Source organism: Cimex lectularius, unplaced genomic scaffold (genome assembly GCF_000648675.2).
Source record: "Cimex lectularius strain Harlan isolate CLEC.00 unplaced genomic scaffold, Clec_2.1 scaffold199, whole genome shotgun sequence".
Classification (NCBI taxonomy): domain Eukaryota; kingdom Metazoa; phylum Arthropoda; class Insecta; order Hemiptera; family Cimicidae; genus Cimex; species Cimex lectularius.
Genome location: NW_019392740.1, coordinates 507,757 through 523,016, shown reverse-complemented (window position 1 = coordinate 523,016; position 15,260 = coordinate 507,757). Strand labels below are relative to the sequence as shown.

Here is a 15,260-nt window from a genome sequence, read left to right as displayed (position 1 = left end):
TGACAAAGGGGACAATTACATTCCTCTACTTCGTGATAGTATAGGCAAGTAGTGCGATTGTTTATAAATATGCAAATAGAGGAAAAGAATCCGAAAAAACATCGGAAGCCGTTTTCGGGTCAATTAGAAGTGGAGGTTTGTGATGCAACCGCAGTGGGTCAAGATCCGAGACGGCCATAGGCTGTGGTTGCTAAGTGGCGGATGAGATACGCCCGGACGAGAGATCCATTTCCTGCCCCAACACCGTCGGATTAAATTACAAGCGCTTCCCTCAGATAAAGAATATTAACCGAGAGTGGAAAGAGGATGAAGTGAGACGATTAGCGGCATACTTACCGGGATTTCAGCCATTACCCGATGCGAACATTGGAATGCCAAACCATAATCATCGCTCGTTTATATTCAAACACCTGACCGGGATTGAAACTTTTTTTTCCTTTCTGAAGATGTGCACATTAACGATATGCGTCGGTGTGAGCTAGTGGGTAGTAACACGTCCCAAATCACCTGTTTAAATTAAAGTATGGATCACCGTATAGACTCGGTATTTGTGTCTTTTTTTTTTTGTTTGTAAAGTAGTTACAAACCCAGAATACTTTGACAATTAACGTCTGGATCTCACCTCCGACCAAAACACAAATCTAATTTTATTTGTTTCTATGCTACGTGCATTGACTTAACGAGGTCTTGCCCGGAAACGCGCGTGACAACATATGACTTCATCCATTAGATCACCGGCCAATCTGCGCCCAAGGAAAAATACGTTAATAGTAACGTTCTCCTTCTTCGGAATTTTAACAACTACTGAAAAAACAAACCATACACTGAAGAAGGCGAAATCCGAAACCAGATCGACAAAAACTTCTAGAATAGACGTGGTCAGCACAACATTAGCACAGCGTAAATAATTAGAATTTTTATTAGCATAAAATTTGTTCTCTTGTTTTACTCTGTCTATGTTATACCATAAAACCATAAATGTTTCTGGTTTTTCTATCAACTTTATTAGACACATGTCATAAATAGACGGCTAGTTTCGATCTTCTCGTTCATTGTTTATGGCTTAGCTCAAAAACAGTTTAACTGAAGAATCGAAAGTCTGATTCGCAATATTGTATTAGAGATTTATCAGGTTATTTTAACATTGCACAACTTTATTCCATAGTTCTAAGTATCTCATAAAAGGTCAATCCTTCTGTAAACTTCATTACACCAATGGAAAGAACTTGAAAACTTTATATGATTCTTTTTTCGTTATTTGTGCGTGTGCTAATCAGGTATTAGGTAAAAAATATAGAAACTCCCTGCCAAGCTTTCGTTTAATTTGTAAACATCTTCAGGGCTGAGTTAGTTTACAATTTCTTTTTCAGGTACATATGTAGATGTTTATTAAATTTTATAATAAATAAATAACATATTACAACAATTAAATAATCAAAATACTAAAAACAAGGTGGTTAATTTAATAAATTTAAAAACCATCCCTAACTATTGTTTTGATTGTCGCCTTATGTTAATAAAATACAAAACACGTAGAAATAATGTTTTACGAGTTTCTGAAGTTCTTGACTATTGTTTAAGTAAGATTTTCTCGGATCTGTAAATATTGGCACATATAGGATTTACAGAAAAGATGCTCCTACTAATGAGCATTAAAAACATGCACTTAATTTCTCGAAAGGTCAATTATCAATGCAAATTTTCGTTTAATTGATAAAAATTTGATAGTGTAGTTACAAACGGTACAAATTTTGTTGTGTTCGAATTTTAAAACTTCTATTAAAAAATAATGCAAAGTAAACAAAACAACCGTTGGTATGAAAACGAAGTTTCAACCGGAAGAGGAGCCACGGCTTTTCTGTAATCTATAATATTTACCAGTCAAACCTTACATAAAATTTAGATAAGGACTTTGGAAACTCGTAAAAGGTTATGTTCTAACTGATTTTGCACTTCATTCGCGTAAGGTTACAGTAAAATAAACCAATCAATCTTTTGGAATTTCTAATACTTCTTCCAATGATATAATCAAAATTACAGTAGGATTAATATGAGATGTCGGGAGTTTATGGGAAAAAATTTGAAAGATTGAAGTAAACAAAAAAGGTGAATATCTCCTATGCAATTGAGAATCAGGGTAAGGACAGTAAGAACTTTTTAGAGACGTGCAGGAGAATGAGTGTGTGTGAGAGAGAGGGAGAGAGAGAGAGTGAGAGAGAGAGAGAGAGAGAGTGAGAGAGAGCGGTACAACTAGGGTAAAAGTAAGAAGATGCAATATGCCGGAAATAATTAAAAAAGTCAGAAATAGAGGGTTACAGTTAAAAAACTGATCACACTCGGAAACTGTTTAATGCACTTTCCATTGAGATAATCAATAAGGTTTAGGTAACCTGAAATATCTTTGGATTTGACGACTTTAACTTTGTGCAACTTTTTGACATGTAAAACAACCTCTTGAAGTATTCCTTTGTGCAACTTTTTGACATGTAAAACAACCTTCTGAAGTATTCCGTCTGTTCACGAGACAATAAAAATATAACGCTGTGTAACTCCCAATTGATGTTTTTAGAGTAGACGGATGTGCTAATCAACTTAGCAGGAATACTTTCTGAAGGCAGCTATTAAATATTGTACGACGTTCCGTACGCCCACCATTTGCACTCGTGACTTTTATCACAGCCCGAGCATCTTCACACGACTGGACTGAAATGTGATAAATTCACTGGACCACCTTGGTGATGGGAAGCCAGATGTTCCCTTGTTAGGAATCACATTCCAGAAAAACTACGAAGAATGCCACATTGCGTGCGGCGTAGTCGGGTTTGGAAGTAAAAAAAAATCATCTAGGATGGTCGTAAGATCTTCCTATGGTAGAAATATGCCATTGAGGATGGCGCAATCGATTCACCCCGGGTGACAATAACAGGACGAAATGCGACCGGGTCACAGTCGTAAGGGAAAGAGGCGGAAAGTTGCATAAGGGCATCGGGAAAGATGATCACGACGAGACCCGACCTGACGGAACGAACAAATATTGCATAAACCGAAAGTCGTCACGTGGCGATCTTCCATTACAGATTCGTTTAGGGGATTAGGGGATTAATGTAATCTCTCTGGGATTGCCTTCATAGAGAACGCCTCTTCACATTCTTCAGGGCGAGCTGGAACCGCCTTCCTGATTTTTTTTCCAGAAGAAAAACATGTTTCAAATTCAAGGCTCTGACTATCAAATCCGAAATGGAAAGCATTTAGCTAGAAAACCGATTAAGAGAAACTTTTCCAAAATATATGATAAGTTGGGCGACTACACTTTTTTTAATGTAGGAAATTATTTTTAAACCGCAAATATCAATGATTTTGCTTAAGATTAAAACAGAGTATTTTTTACACATCTCAGTTTGAACATGCTGTCGTTTGTCATGCCGCACCCTAAAACAACCCTGCACATTCTTATTTCTGTTAATCCGAGGGGATACCCAAGTGCCAAATGTCCCGTTAGCAGGGCTTATTTCGGCTAGTGCTGGCCCTTTAATGTACTTCTCGTCTTTACCTGCTTCTTGTCTCTTAGTTTTCATGCCATTTCTTCCAAGAATAGAAAATCTATTGTTATTAAATGTTTAATGGTGCCAATTTTGGGTTTTGGTTGTCTTATTACATGTTATTTGTACTTCGGCGGCATCAAATAACCCTTTTTACCTTAAGTTTTAACTTAATGTTTTTCGTACGATTGCTTCTGGTTTTCAGCCAGTCTTGTCGTTTATGGACGACCAAATTGGCAGAAATCTTCCATCTTAGAACTGATTTTGTTTTAAAGGTTAAAAGTTAAAGTTAAAAGTTAAAATACGTCCTTCCAATAAAGGCGTTTTTTGTACAAGCAACGTAGCAAACCCATTAGGGAAGTACCCCTCAGCCTTTCAAGCTGAAATATACGCCTTCGAAAATTTGAAAAGAGTTTCTCTGGGTACCAGGTGACAAAGGAATTTTTGGGACTAAAAAGCAGATAAATTGGCCAGAGGAGAATTTCCAAGGCCTTACATTGGCTGTGAACATATTATTGGGATGTTTGGAACAAACAGAATCCTCCAGAAGGAGAAGTGGGTAAATTCTAGAGGTGCTATACCCAGTAAGCCTATGTTACAGCAAGCCCCACCAAAACAGGCCAACTCACTGCTGTGTTAGATTGGGCTAAACACGGAGAAGTGATAGTATTGGCAACGGAAAAAACATCTACATTGCTATAATTTATTCAACGATGACAACATTTGTAAGATATGTAATGAGGAGAAAGGAACATCCATCCATGTCATCTTCGAATGCTAACCATCCGCTCAATAGAGTTCATAACCTGGAATAAAAAGAAAACTCAAGGCAGGGAATTGCACCAACGAATCAATAACTCAATATTTCTTGGGAGATGGATTGGGTCGATTGCACTGATCTAAAGAACTAGGATAGTACAATAAGCCAGAAGGCTGCAATGCTTGGGGAACATAAAACCTCCACTTCCTAGTATCCATCATCATCATCCTTCCAATGCCGTATTTTTTCGAATGTCGTCATCCACATCTCTTTTTTGTCTGTCTGGTGTTACGCCCAGGACCTTTTTTCTAGAAGCCAAGGTTTTTCTTGGGTGAAACGCAGGGAAATCTCTGGAATGGAGAGACCTGTGGACGGTCCAAATGTTGTCCTCGCACGTCAAGCATGTAATTTCGTTTTGTACCTGCAGGCGGCCCGCTTTTAGTGTTCACCTGAATGCGGAGAACAACAAAAAGAATATATCTAATCCTCCGTTTACTTTGCTGACATGCGGTCCTTTCCCGTATGGACTCATCCCGATCACGTCCTCGACCGTAGGAGTTTTCAAACAATATTTCACAAAATGTTAATTGTGTTTCAGTACGGTACCGCTATGGTAACGGTCCTCGGGGGTTCGGACCCTGTCGATCCCCAACCGCCTACTAGCAGGCGGAAGGTCACCCCGGAACCTTTTACTCCACTCGTTAAAAAAAGGTCCATTATCCCTGTTTGACCCGGGGCAACACTAAATTAGGCCCATTAAGACGTGTTCCCACTTCGAACCCTTTTGCGGGAAAAGGTATAAACTAATTCCCCATTATTATCCCAAGCACTTTATTTACTATAAAATTACTTGCAAGAAGTTTATCGGCCGAGTCCTTCCACTCTCTTTCAGTTCTGAGAGATACAGAAATCGTCCTAAATCATCGTCGATAATAGATAATTTCGTTACTCACGTTATGTAAGGATAAACTACATTAAAAAGCCATGTATCAATTAATTTTTAAAATAATAACATTCCTTCAATTAAAAATTAATTTAAAAATAAAAACCTAATACATTTATTAACCATTTCGTAACAAATTTAAATAGTACTTTTTCAAGGATTCAACCCGATGAAAATTACACATCAGTTAAAACAGTACTTCATTGATTTAATTTATGCTAGTTTTAATTATGTTTGACTAGAATTGAGTTTGAAACAAGACGAGAAAGGCCAGTGATAGTAGACTTATAAGTAAGAATTGCTTATTATTTTTATCACATTAACAATGATTATTAATAATCTTAATTAATTAAGGCTTTGGTTGAGAAAAAAAGTCTGTGTCACGAGCGGGATTGGAACCCAAGACCTTCGTCTAATACGCCGCTGCTCTACCACTTGAGCTATCGTCACTTCGACCCACTCAGACACTAACGTCCCATCTCAACCCCACCTTTTTGAATTTTCCCACCATTTTGCCATTTTTGAAATCACGAAACCTAATAAAAATAAAAATACTCTCAATGATTATTTGGAGATCGTGAGATGCACTGGTGTGACGTAGGTTTAGAAAAATATTTTCTACATCGTGCCACGTTTCGATCTTTACTGAGATCATCTTCAGGGCCTGGGATCTATTAACACAGAAAACAAACACTTTGAGTGAGTACAAATTCGATTGAGTATAAAATTTGTATAAATTCATTTTTTCTCATCCTACATGTATTTGTATAATTTAAACAATGTTTATAAATGCTGTAAGGCCTTGGAATAAAATGAAGATAACAGGAGTTATTACTTTGCGTAGATCCCCTTCACACGAAGCAACTCGTTTCACTCACGAGTGTAAAATTTAAAAAAAATATCTGTACCACAACCTCAAACAAATTAATCGCAAAAAGACGATAATCGGGGCCTGACCCCAATAAATTATAACAATAACCTTCTAAAAAATAAATGTATTCAGATTAAAAATATAAAATTAAAATAAGTGATCTCTGACATACACAACTCCTTGCCATTTACAAAAAAGTGCAGGTGGCTTGAAACAACTTGAGAGAGAGTCCTTCCTCGTCCTTTTGTCTCTCATCTCGCACTTCCGAGCCTGCGGTTGGGGATTAGTTCATCCTTTGAGATAATCCTCATTGTTGAAAATATTGTTATAGAGTATACATGCAAACTGTCGATAGTCAAATTTACAATTTCTTCCATCTTGGTGTAGGAAGCTGTGTGCGTATAAAATGTGACATAAAAAGTTCAAGAACCTTCTAACAAAATATTGGTTCTAATGTTGACTAACCCAAAAAAAAATCTTTTACACTTTCTCTATGGCAAACTCTTGTTTAAAATTGCAAAATATATAAGATTGGGGCAAGTTAAAAAAAGTCAAAATCTAAATTTGCAATTACTTCCATCTTACAGGAGGAGGCTACGGACCCATAATATATTAGCAACGTGGCCGAGCATTCAAAGCGATTCGATATTACTATTTTAAGTAATTTTTAAAAAATGTTTCACTGCTTTTGTTGTGCAGGTATTTCAAAGTGTATACTAAATTTGTATATATTAATCTGTGGATTGGATTTTTTTAAAACTAGGATGAAGCCAATAAATAAGAAGCAGAATCATGTTAAACCGATTATTACAAAACACCAAAAAACGCTTCGAGTAAAGTAAAACTATCAATGAGTTTCCCAGACAAAAAGACAAATTTTAAATTAGGTAATAGTGGACTTAAATTGGACGTAAATAATCCAAGAACTTTCTAGTAAAATATTGATTCTACTGGTCACTAACCAAAATAAAAATATTCTTTCTTACTTTCTCTATGGAATGCCCGTGTTTTTTTAATTGCAAAATTTATATAATTGGGGCACTTACTTGTTCCCTTAAGAACGTATTTATATGAAGAATAATTGTAGATTTTCTGGAGTGTTTTCCAATTCCATTGGTTTTCGTAAGTTAAACGTGCTAACTTCAAGGTTATTCATATTTGGTCAAATTATTTTGACGAGATTTTGTTGTTAATTGTAAATTGATTTCTTCTTTAAAATATGTCAAGAGTTGCTAGATTTTCTGTTTAAAACTTCCTTGATAGAAATCTTTTTATGCAATTGAATTTAAACCTGATTTGACTACTGTCTTAATCCTTCCTTCTTTAATTTAATCTGTTTCTTCCTTTCTGATTCTTCTGAATACAGTTCCCTTTTAACCGATTAAAGAAAAAATTGGAATGAATCAGATTTAAGAAAGAGGTTACAAAACCACAAAAAAGACACAAGGGGAGGCTACGGACTTCATCGACTTTAAACTTTTTATAGTGATACTAGGTCGAAAAATATTAAGGTACAACAATCTAACCCTTGTTCTCTAGGATCCGAGAGAAAAAATATTTTAAGAAATTTTGTATCTAGGATAATAAAACAATAAGCAGTATCCTATTAAACGAAATTAAATAACCAAACCTTAAATACAATTTAAAGATTTTTCCAGTAAAGAAGGCTGCCCTTAAATACGAAAACTATCCATGTTTTGTTGGATAAAAGCTGGGAAAATTTATTTTTTTCCTCTAAACGTAGTCAACTAGGTAGTCCTTGCAGATAATTAGGAGAATAACAAGGGTGGTTAACTTCCCTCTCGACAGACTGTAATAATTTTGTTTAAATATGTATGTGTATTTAATTTCGCCAATTCCGGTCTTCCCGATCACTCTGGTTTAGTCTGCCATACGCTTATTCTTTCTGAAAATTGCACCAAAAAGGAGAAAGGCGGTATATATTACGGTGTGGGTCCTCGCCCTCATTATAACCCCAGCCAAGGCATCGTAGTTGACAAAATGTCGAAACGCGCCTGACATACCAACTCCTCGAGGATAGGTAGAAAACTATTGGTAACGAGTAAATTTCAGGTTAATTGCACCGTAAACGACACGTAGAAATCTTTGCGCCATCTTCGATGCGGATCTTCTCGAACTTCAGTTCCTCACTGAAGATGGCCCCAAGGTATTAAATATATTCTTAACGAATCAAATTATTTTCTACTTTGCGTTTACATTATTTTTATTGTACTTGATAATATATATGTTACACACTGTCTGATGTTGATTCTTATAATGTGACGTTATAGGAAGAATTTCAACGGCTTGTGTGAGCAACATATCACCTTTTTACGCTTAACTGGTCCTCGAATACAAATCGATTCCGAATCTTGTTCAAATGCTTTTATTTATAAAAGTCACCGGTCGGCAGGTTGTAGAGCGTCGTTGCTTGCCATTTCTCTTTTTGACCTTTGCTTACTGGTTGCCTTGACTAATCATCACTTTCGGGTTCATAAACAACTGAACTTGTGAACTGAAATTGTGAAGTTATCAATGGAGTTTTCACCTTGATTTTTCGAAATGGTTGCATATTAAAGAAATAGTCTAATAAGAACAAATATAAAAGTTTTTAATTATTTTTAATTTTTTAATATATTATATTAATGTTACTTTTTCTCTGGTTTTCAGGTATTGTACTGCCCATTCTTCCAGTTTAAGTGAGTTTTTAATTTTATTATAATTGAAAAGAAAAAGTCTTTTTTTTAAACTATGGCAAAAGTCTATACATGCTATAAACATACATAATTTTTTGGTTTTAGAAGGAATATCGTTAAGCAAGGTTAAATAATGCTAAATTAAATTCATTCAGTGGCTAATCTGTAATGGTACCAAAATTCTCAGTTGATGAAATCTTTTTTAAGAAAATCATACAGATGCATAGTACGTAATGATCCCCGAGTGGATTTATTTCTAGTTTTTTTCTCTCTGTCTGTAATGAAGCAAGAGCTGACCTTTGGTCCTGGTTCCTGGGAGAAACGTCGTGTTCACTTTGTCACAGGATTAGATTAGGAGTTCGGCGTCTGTCCCGGGGGTGAAAGTGAACACGTGAAACGGAACTTACTCTGGACCGGCTCATTTTCTTTCCACGGTTCCCTCGCTGTATGGTCCGGTGTCCGTTTTCGTCGACACGACCCTGGATGGCGTGGAAACATTCCCGATTCCAGTCGCGATATTTAACCACTCTCCGTGACGGCACTGAAATAAAATGTGCTTTCTAACCATAAATTGGGTTAGGTCGCGTATGCGACGGGCAGAAATGAGATAGCACTGTCCCTTTCACCCAAGTCGTCGATGACAGGTTTTATGCGATGTGTACGGTAATAACGGTGTGTCTCCGTATTATCCGCTGCGTGGATTAACAATCTCTGCGGATGGACCTTTAAATCCAAAGTCGTGAAACTAAAGGAATCCCTTTCGTTCCACAAGGGTATGGGCCAGTCCTCGGGTGAAATATTCTTTGGGCTCCTCGTGATGGAATTGTACTTACTTTTAGGTCATCAACATACTTTCTTTATTTCTTTGCCAATAATAAATAAAACGTCTTTACTTAAAGCCAATGCCAAGCTCTATTTTACAATTTTTCAATAAATAAATACACACGGTATTAACCGGTTGTCGGAAAACTAAAACTCTTGCGCTACATATTAAAATTGTACAAACTTATTTAAAATATTTACATCTGGACAATGACCCATTGATCAAAACAATCATCCGGCGGAGATAGGTTTGGTCTATTTGGTGGGTGTGACATGAGTAAGATATCAAGAAGATCTGACTTTTCATTGATCCGATCAAAAGTATCTGCAAGGCTTTATAACGACAAAACTCTGCGTCTTTCGACAGCTGGAATATACTTAGCCAATTTTGTATACACTCTTTCTACTGAATCAACTTCTGGAACAAACTCGTGATTAATATCTAGTATTATGAAAATCACAATTTCCTTTTTTCATACTTCTTCCTTTCTTCATACTTCTTCCTTTCAGCAACAAGTCATTTAACACGATCTTGACTTTGTCCAAGGTTTCAGGATTCTGAAAATAAACTCACTTTCCAGACACCCATTCTTAGAAATGGGGACTGACTATGATCCCGGAAACATTCGTTACAACATCCTATAAAGTCTCAACAGACTACAAAGGATAGGAAGAACTGAGGAGAACATCACATACAGTGATATTGTATACAGATGACTCCAAAATAATCGAAGGAACCGGATCGTGTTTTTTTTGTACAAGCCCAAGATATCAGCAGCAAAACTCACTAGACTTCAGTAGTCTTCAGTTTTTCAAGCAGAAATACATGCCATCAACGCTTGTCTCCTAAAAAATCTTATCTTTCTGTTTTAATCACAGTCAGTGAATGCATCCAAAATCTCTAAAACCTGGGGAAACACAACAACCTAATATCTTGGATGCCAGGGTATAAAGGAACGGAAGGTAACGAAAAAGCAGATACACTAGCCAGTGGAATCTGGAAGACCATATATATAACCTATACTTTGGGTAACAAAATCAAATACAGAATCCTCCATCGCAGAATGGATCCAAATAAAACAAAAGAAGAAGTGGATAAAGTGAGGCTGCGCTAGACTCAGAGGAGTGATAGGACTATTAACCGGTCATTGGCATCTGAGAAAAGATCAACACAACATGGACATATATAACGATGATCCCAGATTATACAATGAGGAGGGGGAAACAGCCACCCCTATTATCTTCGAATGCGAAGAACTGCTCAAAGAAGATTTAACCTAGCATACAGGAAAAACCTAGGAAACGAAATTGTAGCAGCAACAGTCAATGACCTAATACTTCTGAGAAGAAGGGTTGGGGTCGATTGCTCTGGACTAGGGAACTAGGAAGGTACCATAAACCAGAAGACTGCAATGCTTGGGGAGCACAAACCCCGCTTCCTAGTTTCATCATCATCATCAACACACTTTTCATAACAATTGATAATTCAATTAATTATTCTTTTTATGTAAGTTCTTGGTTGAGATGAAAACGTTAGCGTCATGAACGGGATTCGAACCCACGACCTTCGGCTCAATACGCCGCTGCTCTAACAACTTGAGTTATGGTGACTTCGATCCACTCTACACCAACTCCCCATCTCAACCTACAACCTTTCGCATTTTATGGTCGATTAGACCACTAACCATAAATGGATTAATATAACAATCTTCTATCACATGGACTTTTAGACTATTTTCGCTACTATCTACACTCTCAGCGGATTGCTTGTGGGTAACTTAATTCAGGACCAGTCCACCGCTCCTTTTATCTTTCGCAATGTCATGCAGATGGCGATAGGGTCTTTCCGCCTGTTGCTACTTCAAGCTAGATTTGATTTTCTATTTTGCTGAAGAACCTTATCAACGAACTTCGCTGGTCGTTATAAACCGTTCCTAACCAAGGGCTTATCTCCACTATTTATTTAAAAATATTCCCAAATTGCTCTCGCAATTCATAATTTTGATAAAACTATCGTTTTTTTTAATACACCTTATAACATGTGTTAGGGACAGTTTGCATTTCGATGCATTAAAATTACTCATTACTGATTAATATAACCTCAAATTTTCGTACACGTGTACATACAGAAAACTCGCCCAGATTTGAGTCGATCCTGTTCGCAGTCTAAAGGCAATTTCATATTTACAATAAATATCGACAATCATCCACGCCAGGTTTTACCAGTCCAGGGTCAGACCTCGGGTCTGAGGTTGCTCAGGGGCTATCAACATCTAGGTCATTTCAGATGCTAAAACCAAACCAATTCCCTCTCTCACTTTTAGGATAATATACTCAACACTCTGCCATCAGCTTTTTCACATTACTCACGCCAATAAATACATTTATTCTCAGTACACGCACAAAACTATTAATACTATATACAATAAAACATCCATCTATCCTCCAAAAATCGGAATAGGGGTCTCATATATATTTCTATGCGCTCTCTATATACAGCCAAGGAATTTCGCCCTTCAACTAGGTGGATATGGCTAGCAATCTTTACGTGCCGGGCACATACGCGTGCTTTGGCCCAAAAGTAAGTTTCATGTTGCTTGGCATGAAGGATTCTCAACCAGGTGAGAATGAGATAATTTAAAATTCTTTGCTTGTTTTCATATTCCTTGTAAACGGTAGATGAAGTCATATAAATATTTTTGTTTCAATGTTTAACAATGGATGTTTTGAATGTTATCTTCCTTCAATCCTTCATAAAATATACACAATGAATGAAGTCTTTGGTCCATTTTAACTGCTGCAGCGTTAATTTGCATCAGATAAGGATTTCAAATAGAGTTTCAAACGGCGCCCGTTAAATAAACCGGAGAGTACAGTCCATCCCATGCGTCGAAAGTGGCTTACATTCCAGGATTGAAAATGAAGCGGATTTGGAAAAAATGAACACTCACGCCGATGAACGCGACTGATATACGCGTTTCTAAGACGTAGGCTATACGTTATGATGGTTGTATCGTATAATTTTGAGATTATGCTCTTGTCTTCCTCGTACATTTTACATGATCCGAGCCAGGCGATTCGCTCTGTTTTATAAACGTTATGAATTCAAATACAAAGCTCCTGAGAGATATCTTTGGACGTGCCGCACGTAACGCATCGAAACATTCCATTTTTGTCACGATTAACTTGTGTGATTAATTTCTCTCGGTACTGGCATTCGACTTTCACACTGACTATTATTGATGATGCCCGAACGACAGTCCTGCCAACGTTCAGATTAGAATCAGCAATGCCACAAATTGGTGATTGAATATGGTGCTTTTCGCATTATCCAGATCGATCCGAAGCATTTAGGTCGACATGAGAAACCATTTAACCTACAATTTTTCAAAATGCGAAATTACGCTAGATTTACAAGTTGGTGATTTTTATCAATTTATCTTCCAGGCTGATCAAAACTGTTTATTCCAGCTACCTATTCACGCCACGTTAGCCTGAAATCGGGCTTGTTAGGTGTTTGGACCAGCCATCTGTTCTTCATGGACTGACATATTTTCATTGCGGGCTGATCGTAAACATCATTTATATACTTACACTATCTTCAAAAAAGTTAATACTAATTGTTTTATTGCTCTAATTAAAAACAACTCATTTAGAACATATAAGTAAAGTGTTGTTCAAAGAAATCAGCCTACGTTTCATCATATTGTACGCAACTAAATGACCTACCACTCGAGTTAAGAATAATCCAGTTGGCTTTTGTTCTCCAAAGATTCAAAGATTAGCAAATATTTGCCAACTTCAAACGGTGTGTAAATGTTTAAACTAAATTCTTAATATTTACGTTTTTTTGTTTTGTATTTTTGTAATTTATTATTACCTAATATTTATTACCTAAATGCGATTTATGACAAAATGAGTCTTCCCACGAACTGTGCAAATTGTTTAAACGGCGGTATGTTAAAGTCAATAGAAATCGGTTTTGTATATTTCGGAACTAATAGCATAGTTGAGCGTAACTTTTTAGCTTTTTAACGTCTTCGCTTACTTTTCTCGTTTTACCTGTGTTCGCAAAAATATCGACAAGAAACATTGAAAAAAGAAGGACCAACAAGGTAGACAAAAATTTCCAACAATGCACTTTTAATTATACATATATGATAATAATGCCCTTTTATCTATTTTGAATAGAAAAAACGGAAAAATTTTATTCCAAAACCTTCCTGAAAACGTTAGCCATCTAACGAATCTAAACTTCAAAATGACTTCACTACGCACAACAGTACAATGTCACATTTAAGATTTCTTCTCTTTTCTAACTTTCTTATCATTTCAATCGAATCTGAAGGAAATGTAACAAAGTTATTTCTGTATTCTTTAGATTCATAAATGACTTGTACGATCGGACTGCGTTTTTGCAGAACTTGAGTTACATTTTCACCCAAAGATTTGATTGGCTGAACCTATTGTCTTGGTCGTTCTTCTTCAAAAATTGAGTGTATATATCATTGTTATAGTATCACCAATGTAGGTTGTTAGGGACCCTGTTGGTCTGCTGATTCTCGCTGGGTTGGTCTGTCTTGGTTGTCTAGATAAACCAATCTACCAATCTAGAGAGGTAGGCAGACCAAAATGCCATAAGGGTCGGTTATGAGCAAATTACTGGTTCAGAAAATCCCAGACCATTTTGGAAAAAATACTATACTTATTGCAATACTTCACAAGTCGCCGGATATAAAGATGAAATGTCATATTACACAAGTGAAACTGATTTGGATTTGGATTTATAAAAGGCAAAATCTGCACATGTGCACATATACACACGTATAGTGTTTAGCCCATCACTTCTCGCACCGGCAAATCAGGTTTTTGTAGTTTAAACTAACTCACTGGCAAGCCTCGAGAATCACTCACCTCGGGTGTTGGCAGTCCGGGGTCAGACCTGGGTCTAATCCGTCCAGGCACTGGGATTGGGGCCCGGCTGCGATCAACAGCTAGGTCAATTAAGGACCCATCGCATGCTGTTCCTAAATCCAAACCCATTTACACTCATTGTTAAATATTCTTTTCTTTTTACTTAGGTAGATGTTGATATTCTTATCATAGCTTTTTTATAACTGACACAATTGAGGTTAGCTGGGGGTACTCAATATTCCGCCATCAGCCCCTTACATTACTCATTATTCACGCCAATAAATACATTCACTCTCAACACATTAGGAACACAAAATAACTCGGTACTATATATAATAAAACAACCTGTTTCCTACAAAAATCGAAATACGAGATCCAAAACTTCGCTGCCGCGCTCGAGCAAAATTCTCATATTGGGCGGCATTCCTATTTGCTCCCTATATGGAGCCAAGGAATGATAGCCTTTCTAAAATTTATTTTCGCAAAACAAAGTGCGTTTTGTGTGCGTTTTATTTTTGTAAATACGTAGAAAAGCTTATACTACCAATTTAATAAAAAATCAAGTCTTACAAAAATTAGGGGGCGGGGGCGAGCTTGAAACATTGAAATAGTTCAATTTGTAATGTAAGATGTAAAAAATGTTTTATCGGGAAAACTGATTCTGAACATATTCATATATGTATATATTAAGTGCTATGCAGACAGGTGATGGTTT

At 36.6% G+C, this 15,260-nt stretch overlaps 1 protein-coding gene across 2 annotated transcripts in view; it reads left to right on the top strand.

Moving 5' to 3' along the window:
- Positions 1-15,260, top strand: part of LOC106663408 — a 410,261-nt gene that overhangs the window by 174,160 nt on the left and 220,841 nt on the right. The window lies entirely within an intron of this gene.